The sequence below is a fragment of the Microcaecilia unicolor genome, chromosome 2 (assembly GCF_901765095.1).
Source record: "Microcaecilia unicolor chromosome 2, aMicUni1.1, whole genome shotgun sequence".
In the NCBI taxonomy this organism is placed as follows: Eukaryota; Metazoa; Chordata; class Amphibia; order Gymnophiona; family Siphonopidae; genus Microcaecilia; species Microcaecilia unicolor.
The window spans coordinates 219,448,853-219,461,145 of record NC_044032.1 but is presented as its reverse complement, the minus strand read 5'-3'; the positions used below and the strand labels follow the sequence as shown (position 1 = coordinate 219,461,145).

The 12,293-nt window shown below is 43.8% G+C and overlaps 1 protein-coding gene across 1 annotated transcript in view; it reads right to left on the bottom strand.

The window, feature by feature from the left end:
* The window catches only part of LOC115463316 (guanine nucleotide-binding protein subunit alpha-14), a 460,483-nt gene that overhangs the window by 442,430 nt on the left and 5,760 nt on the right, over window positions 1-12,293 (bottom strand). The gene's annotated exons all lie outside the window — the stretch shown is intronic.

Genomic DNA, 12,293 nt, shown 5'->3' with positions numbered 1-12,293 from the left:
TGTGCTGGTAAATACGGGCACTAATGGCCTCTAGCACTCGTGTTTACTTTTGATCTTGGGCACCAGGGAGAGCCGAGTAGGTGAGAGACAGGAAGAGATGGATGGATGACTGATAAGAGGGTGAAAAAAATAGTGTTCTGGTTTTGTAAAGTGCTGTCTGGCAGAGGTGACATCCTGGTTGGCATTTGTCATCCTTAATATGATGTCTATGTAGACTAAATCTTGTCTTTTACATCTGGCTAATTTCTCCTTCTTCACACTTTTTGCATTGAATGATATATATCACATTTGAAGATGAGCAAGTGAAGGATTCCCTTATGCATGAATGATTTTATGGTGAGAATACTAAAAGGAAACTTTAAGACAATTCAAGAATGTAAGACCTTTTGAAGTCAACATGATGACATATTTTGACACCTACCAGACAGCACTTGAATATCTGGGGGGGGGGGGGGGGGGTTATCCCATTATAAACCACAAAATTCTACTGCTTTGTCACCCTCTTATCAGCCATCCTTCTCTCCCTGTCTCTCATCCACGTTTCTCACCTAACCCACCCACCCTACCCTCTTCCTGTGAGACTGTCATTGGAATGCTTTTGTGTTGCATTTATATATTCTGATATGTCAACATTTGCTTATTTCTGATCTGGAGAAAAAGGGCTACCTTCAAAAGCTAATGAAAAATGTAAGTTAGTCCAATAAAAAAAGGTATCATCTTATTTTCTTTTCCCCATTTTGTTTTATTTCTATAACTTTTAAAAGCAGACTAATATTGCTACCACACCAGTTTACATCCCTCAGGTGGTAACAATGCTAGAATGCCACCAATTTGCTAAGCAGAGTTTATTAAGAATGATCTCTAGGGTCCAACAATTTCCAGACGCTTCCTGCCTACCGGGAGAGCTTTGCCTTGTGCTTTTAAATTCACCAGGGCAATAGCAGCAGTAAATGCCTGACCCTGGAAGTTGTCATTAGGATTATAAACATCCCTGCGGGAAGTTTTAAATTAACTAAGTTTACCCTATTATTTTAATCTGAAAGCAGTTCAGAACTGTCACAGTGAATGTTGTGAGCACCTCGGAAGAAATTAGCAGCGAGATATAAACAAAGTTTTGGATCAGTCACTCAGATCTCAGGGCTCCTACCTCAGCATTCTAAGCCCAACTCATAACGGCAAATTAAGAACCAACTTTGCCATTTATATCTTCATATTTTTCTAACTTAAAAAACATGTGTGATCATTTTTGCTATATTCATAAATCAATGGCACAACTGTGCCATCCCAATGCAAAAATCACAACTTAATTCAGAAGCTGGTAAACTTCCAAACCAACAGAAATATATGCATTCTGATGAAACTTCTTATAGGTAACCTTATTTATTTATTTATTTATTGCATTTGTATCCCAAATTCCCCCACCTATTTGCAGGCTGAATGTGGCTTACATAGATTTGATATCATTGTCATAACAGGATATCAGATACAGTTAGTAATGTGTAGCGATTAAGGAAGGGGAGAGGGAAGAAGGAAGAGAGTTGTTAGGGTAGTTGTGGAAGGTGTGCATTCATAGTTGAGTGGACTTAGTGAGGTTATAGGTTCTCATTGTAGGCCTCGTTGAAGAAGAATGTTTTCAGAGATTTTCGAAAGATAGATGTTTCTTTGAATGCTTTCAGGTCTGTAGGTAATGCATTCCATATCTGCGTGCTCTTGTAAGAGAAGGTAGTGGCGTGCATCAGCTTGTATTTAAGACCTTTGCAGCTGGGGTAGTGCAGGTTGAGAAATTTGCGGGATGATCTTGTGGCGTTTCTGGGAGGTAGGTCCACTAGGTTTAGCATGTAGATTGGGGCACCTGCATGAATGATTTTGTGTACAATTGTGCAGATCTTGAACGCAATGCGTTCCTTAAGTGGAAGCCAGTGAAGTTTCTCTCTTAGGGGTTTTGCGCTTTCATATTTGGTTTTTCCAAATATGAGTCTGGCGGCTGTATTCTGGGCAGTTTGGAGTTTTTTTGATTGTCTGTTCTTTGCACCCGGCATTCAGTGCATTGCAGTAGTCCAGATGGCTTATTACCATTGACTGTACCAGGGTACAGAAGATGTGTCTAGGGAAGAAAGGTTTTACTCTTTTAAGTTTCCACATGGTGTAAAACATCTTTTTCGTCGTGTTTTTCACGTGGGTATCACTGTGGGGGTCATTTACGTAGGCATGCTGGCATTTTTAGCGTGCATTAAAAATAGGCATGCGCTAAATGCTAAAGACGCCCACAGGAATACATTGGCGTCTTTAGTGTTTAGCATGCCCCTATTTTTAATGCGTGCTAAAAACGCCAGCGCGCCTACATAAAAGACCCCCTGTTATTGTTAATGGAGATGTTGAAGTTTCTTTCATTTATATGTACTTATGTAGAACCCCTGGAACTTTTACTCTGAACTTAGCAAGCATATAGGCAGATGTTTTTTGGCTCTCCTCCCACCTCACATGGAACACTGGTGATGGGTGTGGGGGGGAGGGAGATAGTTAATTCTCAAGCCCTGCTGTGACAAAAGGGGGTTAAGGCACACTGTGATTCTGTAAGTTTGGGGAGATGAAATGTGTTTGACGCTGTATTTACTTACATGGTTGTATGCTTATTATTCTGTTATGAGTCACATTGAGAAAAGCGAGATAGGGACAGAAATACAAAATAAACAGTCCAGATGGTGCAGAAAAAAATGAAGCATGATCTGGGAAGACATGAGAAGTGGTAAACAGCTTGGTAGCAGGTTTTTCTTTTTCTGGATTAAAAATGTATGGTGTCATGAACATGAATTGCAAAAATCCAAAAGAGCAGTATGTGATAAGGGGCAAAGATACTGATGTGCCCAAAACAAAAAGAACCTCAGGGTGTTCATATATGATAATATCAATGCATATCAGTACAAAGAACTGGAAGTGACACTGGTTACTGGTGAGATCTCATCTGGAATACTGGAGGGAATTCTATTTATGGCATCTTAAAAATCGGCACCGTAAAACCATATGGTTAGTGTGATTCTATAAACTACATCTAAAGTTACACGTAGTTTATAGAATATGCACCAATCTTGCGACTAAAATTTAGGCACACCCATTTAGGCCACCTAAAACCAGGCCTAAATACCTGCGCCTAAGTTAGACGCACATCGGGTGTATTCCATAATAGTGCACATAGTTTTCTGAAACTCCCGCAACCCACCCATTCCATGCCCATGGCCACGCCCCCTTTTTGACTGTGCTTTAGAATTTGCGTGCATCTCATTACAGAATACACTTACAAAGTAGTGCATGTTAATTCTAATTAAACTGACTGGTTTTTTTATCAATTAAGTTGTGTGCAGAATTTGGCCATGCAGCCAAATTAGCGCGAAACAACTTAAGGCGCCATGTATAGAATTTGGGGGATTTTGTCTAATTCTAGAGGCTGTACCTCCAAAAGGACATAAGAAGAACAGATAAGAGAAGGGCTACCAAAATGATGCAGAACCTGGAAGCCTCACAACTCCTGTGAAGTTAGGTTTAAAGAACTATGGGGCCCTTTTACTAAAGTGCATTAAGAACTCACCCCCGGATTTTATATATGGCACTCAAAGTTGGGCACCGATCCAAGATATGCACCCACCCAACTAAATTGGCTAATGATGCAATCCGTGTCAATAACTGAGTGATAACTGGCACGCCAACTGAATTTGCATGCACATCTTGTTACGTGCTATTCCGTAACAATGCGCGCCCAAATCCCATAGCGTGCAAACCAAAAGGGGGCATGGCCATGGGAGGAGCACGGTTGGGTCAGGGGCATTCCTAAAATTTGCACATAATGTATACTGGTTATGCGCAACCAAACTGGGCACAGAGAAGTACAATTGGTTTCAGCAGGCATCCTGGTGCTCAAATGTGGGTGCCAAAATTGACACTCTGTGCTATGATTGCCCATTTCAGAATAGCACAGGAGTGTCATTTACTGAATCCAGCCTTTAATGTGCAGGTAATGCCTGGAAAGAGGTTTTGAGGTAGTTTGCCTGTTACCCAATACTACTTAATTTTTTTGAATTTATGTACTAGGGGGAGTGGCATGGGCGGAGACTGGGCATGGAAGAGTTAGCTAACTAGCATATTACACTTACTGCACACTAACTGGCTAATGCACAGTTAACAAGGGAGCACTTACTGCCTCCTAATCCAAAAGTTAACACACAACCAGCAATAAAAAATAGTGGGAATGCCTCTCCTTGATGCAATGTTCCTTTTGGGCCTGATAAAATCCTTGTGTCATAGCACATTAAGCCCAAAACTTCAATACACTTTAGTAAAAAGGCCCCTAAATTTGTATACCCGAGACCTCAAATACCTCATAATGTAAAGCACAAAGAGCAGGCATTTTTTTCAGAAGAAAATGTGTTCTAGAGGAAGAATATTTAAAAAGGAAGCAGAATGATGATATTTTTCTTCATAGAAAGGAGGACGGTAAATGGATGGAGCAGCCTTCCAGGCAAATGGTGGAGGTCAAACCTATAATGGAGTTCAGCAAGGTGTGGGACAAAACAAAGAAGTGAAGATGAAGGCAGTCTCTGTGGTTCAGCAGCAGAAGAGTAAATTGGGCAGACTAGATGGGCCTCAAAGCCTGTCCCAAGCAACGTATTCTAGGCTTGTAATTTAAAGCTATTTTGTTTGAGATATTTTATTCTTTGTTTCACTTAAAGTTTACTTACTTAAAGGAAAAAATTAAAGAAAGAACATATATGGTTTAAGTAAAACATATTTTAACATTTAGATATTTCATTATTTAAACTGGAAAACTATATGGTGCAATGATATTTTATTTCTTACACTGTTGTATTAAATAGGCATTATGGCTGGGAGATAGTCTTTTTGTGTACTGACTGTAAGGAACAAACGTGTTGGGTGGGTTTTTTTTTTTTTTGTATGGGCAATCCCACACTTTGTGGTGAGAATTTAATAGAGAGAAGTTTTTTTAAAAATATGAAAAACTAGACAAGCTTGTCTGCATTATCAAGCGATACGTTTGTGCCATAGATTAATGAAACAAAAGGGTCTATTATTCAGGTGTGCTAGAACTCTTAGTTCACACTAAAAATCAGCTGATGCTAAACACAGACGCCCATATGAATATAATGGGTGTCATTAGCATTTACTTTCGGATTCTATATAGTGCAACTAGAAATTCACCCCAAAATCCAAGCATATTCTATAACAACGTACATAACTTAATTAGCTTAACAAGCAGATCAGCAAGATAACAGCACTTAACAAATAATGAGCACTACTTGGCAATAATTAGAATTTACGCGCACAACTTGCTAAGAGTATTGTATAACGCAGGGCACCTAACTTCTAACATGCAAAGCCAAAAGGGGGCGTGGTTATGGGCGGGGAAATGGGTGTTTCATGGGTGTTCCAAAATTTACACGCGTAGTTATAGAATATGGCTCAGTGCATCTAAATCTACGTGCCAGGTTTACGTCATGTTTTCGCTGGTGTAAATGGATGTGCATAGTTTTAGGCACCGAGATATCAACTAAGTGTATTCTATATACTGCACCTAAATCTAGCCGCCGCTTATAGAATATGTTTAGGCAAAAATGCTTTCTGCACAGATTTTTTTTAGGCGCCATATATAGAATCCCCCCTTTTAGCGTCAGCTGATTTTTAGCATGAGCTAAAAACGCTAGCACACCTTAGTAAAAGACCCCCCAAATCACTAGATAACTAAGACCTTTCATGGAAGAGGTATTTCTTTGGGTGCTGTTTTCTTCAGGATGTGTACTTTCTCTTACTTTAATGAGAGGCTACATCTCAAGGTAAAAGTATTCACAGAAGTCATGCAGCCTGTCCTGTTTCCAGCTAGTTAGTTCATTGTGTTAACTCTAGGCTCTGGATGCAACTCATTTCATCTTGTTTGGACTATATTACCGTGCAAATGCTTACCAGACCCATAAACCTGCATGATACACACAAGGCTACCACTTCTGTAGGTATATTGTTCCAGATGCGATGTAAAGGGTACAACAGCAAAAAAGAAAAAAAAATGTATATATATATATATTATATATATATATATATATATATATATATATATATATATATATATATATATTCCAGGGGCGTATCTGCATGGGGCCTCAGGGGCCTGGGCCCTCGCAGATTTCGCCCTGGACCCCCCCTACCGCTGCCAACCCTCCCCCTCCGTTGTTGTCGCCTACCTTCGCTGGCGGGGGACCCCAACCCCCGCCAGCCGAGGTCCGCGTCCTCCTGCCGCTGCCGGCTGCCGTTAAAAGAATTCCGTCAGCTGGCGGGGACCCCCAACCCCCGCCAGCCAAGCCGAGGTCCTTTCATTTCTTCTTCCAGTAAAGCTGTTTCTGAGTCTGACGTCCTGCACGTACAACGTGCAGCGACGTCAGACTCAGAAGAAACTTTCGGCGCCAGCTTTACTGGAAGAAGAAATGAAAGGACCTCGGCTTGGCTGGCGGGGGTTGGGGATCCCCCGCCAGCTGACGGAATTCTTTTAACGGCAGCCGGCAGCGGCAGGAGGACGCGGACCTCGGCTGGCGGGGGTTGGGGTCCCCCGCCAGCGAAGGTAGGCGACAACAACGGAGGGGGGAGATTGGCAGCGGCTGGGGGGAGGGGGATCGGCAATGGCGGCGGGGGGGGCTATAATGTGCCCCCTCACTCTGGCCCTGGCCCCCCCTACCGCCGCAGTTCAGATACGCCCCTGATATATTCTCAACCCCAACATAAGAATTACAAAAAGGCAGAAACATAAAACTTCAAAGAGGATTACGGCTCCTCCTACACTCTATGGCTGCCATCACTGTCCCTTCCTACATCTAAGTTTCCTGGGGCTCTCAGTTCCTCTTTGGATCTCATGGCTGATCCTGCTTCTTTAAGGAGAAATTAGACCTTACCTGCTAATTTGCTTTCCTTTAGTCCCCCCCCCCCCCCCCCCCGTCCCAGCCCAGGTTGGACTGATGGGTTGTGCACGCCTTCCAGCAGCCTCTTCTGGTGGTTGCGGGAGGCCAATCTCATCAGGGGAATGCCACTGGTGTCCCCCTCCCCCCCCCCCCAGTGGATAGTGTTCCACCTGCTGGAAGGCGTGCACAACCCATCAGTCCAAACCTGGGCTGGTCCGGAGGGACGTTAAGGAACTGGTTCCCTGTTTGTTCTGTCACTTTCTCTGGCTCCCCCAGAGGAAGGAATAAGAGAGTGCCATAGATTCACCACTCCAAAGAAAGGGATCAGTGTGGGCCATGAATCTTATCCCAGAGGTTCAGCTGGACACAGAAGTCAGCAGGGAGGAGGGATACCCTCCCCAGAGCTAGCCAACTAAGGGCCTCTTTTATCAAGCCGCGCTAGCGGTTTCCTCGCAGCAATGCCAAAGGAGCCCATTCAAAGTGAATGGGCTTTGTCGGCATTACTGCACTAGGAGACGCAAATGCAGCTTGATTAAAAAAAAAAAGAGGCCCATCAGTCATTTTCACAGTTGGTGACCTAATATCTGTCGTATGGATTTTTTTAATTTATTCCTTTGTAGTGGGGGGAGGGGGAACATACATAAAGAAGAGTTATTCTTCTACTAAATGACATATTTTGTCCCTTTTACAAACACTTGAACCAGTGAGCTCCTTACTGATACATAGGGTCATATACATACCACCAAGACCACATAAGAACTGTCTTCAAAAGTGAGGTAAAGATGAAATACAAGGAGAGCAAGGAACCACAGAACAAACAGCTCTGTAAAGAGGGCACACTCTAAGAGATTTTCAACTGTGATTTTAATCACAATGCAATTCTATGAGGGATCACGGACAGTAACTTGTAAGTTTGTTGTGCCATCCCTTTTCTGCTAAGACAGTGTGTGTGAAACCGTGAGCGTGCATGTGTGAATCTGTGTACACCAATCCATATGAGCAGGGCCAGCTTTTGAGGATCTGCAGTGTGGTCACCAAGGATGCCAAATACCAGGTCTAACAGGGCTGAGAAAGAGTTAGTTACCACCTCCAACTGCAGCCCTCCTCCCACCAATGGGGCAAAGAAGAGTTTGACCAGTGGTCATTTTCCACCAGGTCTCGAACTCAGAACCTCTACGAGTGCGCTTCCTTTTCTCCACTGCACCCGAGAATGGAAGGTGGGACTCCCTGCTAGCACCTTTTTTGTCCTCATATAAATTTACCACCCTCCCACTATGAGCTATTTCCACCTGCAAGGTGAAGTACAGCTGCTGCCTCCCTCTCAGTCATGGATGAAGAGTTGATGCTTTCTTTGCTAATAAGAAAGCAGCACTGTGGGCCCAGCCCTGCCAATGACATGGTTAATGTTTGAACCACACAGGGGAGAGGTATACTGGTGCTGAGAGAAGGAGGAGGAGAAGCAGAACAGTTCTCCTGTTGCCAGGGCTAGAATGGGTCAGATCATAGGAGAGAGGATGGAAGGTAAGAGTCAGGCAGAAGGCACAGATGGATGGTAAAAATAAGGGGTGGGAGAAGATGGAAGCTGAGAGGTCAAGAATGAAACATGAGGAAAAGGAGGAGGAGGGAGGTTTGGAAGGTGAGACTGAATGCCCTTGAGAAGAAGGAGAGGCAGCTCTGAAGCTCCTAGTTAAAACGGAGACTCAGGAGATTGTGGAATTGAGCGTGGACTAGAAAATGAGGGGAGGACACTGAAAAGTGGAGAGGAGCTGAGAGATGTCTGAAAGACCTGTCGTGCTGAGGGCATACAACTGATGAAGAAGGAAAGAAAGGGAAATAAACAGGGATGTAGGGGAATTACAGGAAAGAAATTCAGTTTGTTGTGGGGAAGAAAGGCAGAGGAAAGCAGATGAGTTCTAGGGAGTGGCTGAAAGACAAGAGGGAAATAGGCTGAGGAAGGAATGAAAGATGGAGAATAGGCTGAAAAGTCTATAAATAATTTAAAAAAGAAAAAGGAACCAAGAATGGGAAGAACAGAGGAAAAAATGAAAGATGGGAAGTGAGAAAGGTGACAGTCGGAGATGGAAAGCTGGTAGGCAGGCAACAGGAAGAATGAAGATTTGGTCAGACAAAGCCAGATTCAGTAAATGGTGCTGAAAAATAGGTACCAAGAAAAATCAGCACTCTGCGTTATTCCCAGCACCCTTTATAGAATAGCACCTAGCAGGGAGGGCACAAGGACTTATGCCAGCTAAAACCTGGTATAAATCCTGGTGAGGACATTGGGCAAGGATCCCCCAAATTCTATAACACTGCGCACATCTTTTGTGAAGACCCCGACCCACCCATAGCAACTTGCAAGGTTCCGCGTTAGGAGTTACGGATCAAGAAAGGGATCTGGGTGTCGTCGTCGATGATATGCTGAAACCTTCTGCTCAGTGTGCTGCTGCGGCTAGGAAAGCGAATAGAATGTTGGGTGTTATTAGGAAGGGTATGGAGTCCAGGTGTGCGGATGTTATAATGCCGTTGTATCGCTCCATGGTGCGACCGCACCTGGAGTATTGTGTTCAGTGCTGGTCTCCGTATCTCAAAAAAGATATAGTAGAATTGGAAAAGGTACAGCGAAGGGCGACGAAAATGATAGTGGGGATGGGACGACTTTCCTATGAAGAGAGGCTGAGAAGGCTAGGGCTTTTCAGTTTGGAGAAGAGACGGCTGAGGGGAGATATGATAGAAGTGTATAAAATAATGAGTGGAATGGATCGGGTGGATGTGAAGCGACTGTTCACGCTATCCAAAAATACTAGGACTAGAGGGCATGAGTTGAAGCTACAGTGTGGTAAATTTAAAACGAATCGGAGAAAATTTTTCTTCACCCAACGTGTAATTAGACTCTGGAATTCGTTGCCGGAGAACGTGGTACGGGCGGTTAGCTTGACGGAGTTTAAAAAGGGGTTAGATAGATTCCTAAAGGACAAGTCCATAGACCGCTATTAAATGGACTTGGAAAAATTCCGCATTTTTAGGTATAACTTGTCTGGAATGTTTTTACGTTTGGGGAGCGTGCCAGGTGCCCTTGACCTGGATTGGCCACTGTCGGTGACAGGATGCTGGGCTAGATGGACCTTTGGTCTTTCCCAGTATGGCACTACTTATGTACTTATGTACTTATGTAACTCTTTTATAAACCTGGGCGCTCAAATCCCCCACAGGATTTGGGCGCCCAGGTTTATTGAATAGTGCGCAGCCAGATGCATGTGCAACCTCTAACTGGTAAGAATCAATAATTGATTCTTAGCACCCAATTATTGATGTTAATTGGCTCATTAATCTCTGGATTGCACCCAAATTCGGGCATGGACATTTGGGTGCCATTTATAGAATCCAGGGGATGAAGCAGATGGAGAAGACTGAAGTTGGGTAAAAGTGCAAGACACACTGGAGAGGTAAAGGGAAAGAGTGGAAGAAAATGAGAGAGGTGACTGCAGGGGATGGGAGTATTTTGAAGAGCGTAAGAATGAAAACAAAATAGATAGGAGGATGTTAGAAGAGATGGCTGGAAAAAGCATGAAAATGAATAAGGGGCAGTGGCGTAGCTAGGTGGGGCGCAGGGGGAGCAGTCGCTCCCCCAAATGGATTTCTCAATAAATGGCGCCTATGCGCATGTGCTGCAGTTGCTGCCTTCCCGTGCGGAGTCACGGTGCTATAACAAACATTCCTGCCAGACCTAGAATACCTGCTGCTAAGCCGGACAACCCGCTCGCTCTACGACGTTCCTCCGACCTCCTGTCCTTTTCTCTCCGACGCGACTCTCCAACTTAAGCAGTGCAGCACTTTGGGGCAGGCAGAGCCAGAGCCAGGCCCGCCCCAGGGGTCCTCCAGAGCCAAGGTCGGCGTGTTAGGCACCAGTGCAGCCCAGCCCCATGAGCCCGCCCAGCTGGACAGGGAGAGCTAGAAGAATGAAACAGACAAGAAGACAGACAAAAGAAAGAAAGGAAAGGACCATTGGAAGAGAGACAGAACAAAGTAGGGAAAGAAAAAAAAAAAAAGAACAAAAGGAAAGGAAACCCTAGAAAAGGAGTTAGAAGATCTACAGGATGAACATGATTAGAAACAATCCAGACAACAAAGGCAAGGGGGAAAAAGCACTTTACTTTTGGTTTAGTGATTAGAATATGTCAGCGTTGGAAATGCATGTCTGATAGCACTGTATTTTCCATAGTACAGATGGCACTGTGTTTCAATGCCTCCACTATTATACATCTCACAGAGCCTGGCTTTGTGGGGTTCTGGTTCTGTCTGCATACTGCTAGTTTATGGTGCCTTATTCTGTGTTTGGTGAGGGTCTGTCTGTGCACTGCATGTGTCACTGAGGGAAATGATCCTGCTAGTGTGCATGCCCTATACAGGAATCTGCATCAGTCTGCCTTGTTCAGTTTCCCCAGCAGGGGGGTGCAGAGGTGGTCTAAGGCCTGGTATAGTATTTGAAGTACTACTTTTTCACAGATTGGGTTGTTGCTGTTTTGAGCACAGGGAAGGAAAGCCATTACTGTATGGAAGATTTGCACTTCAGAATCTGGGTGGCTTCTGGTACAATTCTCAGTAGTAGGCAGTGGATGAAGTCATTTTTGCTTTTACTGCAGCGATGCTAGAATTTTTTTTTTTGTATGCGAGTGGAAGTAGCCTCCTAGTTTTGCTCTGTACCAATTGCTAGGGAGCTTCTGTACATACTGCAGGATTTACACTGGGAGTTCTGTCCCATCCTAGAACACAGACTTCACTGAGGTCTGACCTTCTGGCTTGACGGTACAGGAGAGATGCCTGAAGAGGCTTCAGGCATGAGTGAAGCTGGTACTTTTTTAAAAAGGGGCAGGACAGTGTTAATATCAGATTTTGCACAAGGCACCAGTTAGCCTAGAGCTGCGTCCCGCGTGGTTATCCCTACATGTCAGACTGTTAAAATAAGAAAGCACTATAATTTATTCTAAAATAAATATGTGCACACATATTGTAAAGATTGCTAATATCTACATTAATAACTTGCTACATGAACTGCTTAAAGTTATTCTTTACAAGATACAGGTAACAAGCATCATATAAAGTTCCTCTTAGAACTTTACAAGTACTCCTTTGCTTTTCCCCCAAAAAGACCCTAGGGGACAACCAGTGATGTAAACATTTTCCAAGGGCTCTTGGAGAATCACAACTAATAAGTTTCAGAAATTTAGCTGGAGGTCTGCTCATTTTGCAGGCTGCTTTGATCTGTCATCAGGATTTTCAGGAGCCAAACATATTGGATACTCCAGAAAATCGTACAACTGTGCCAGACGATCCCAACAGAGAGTA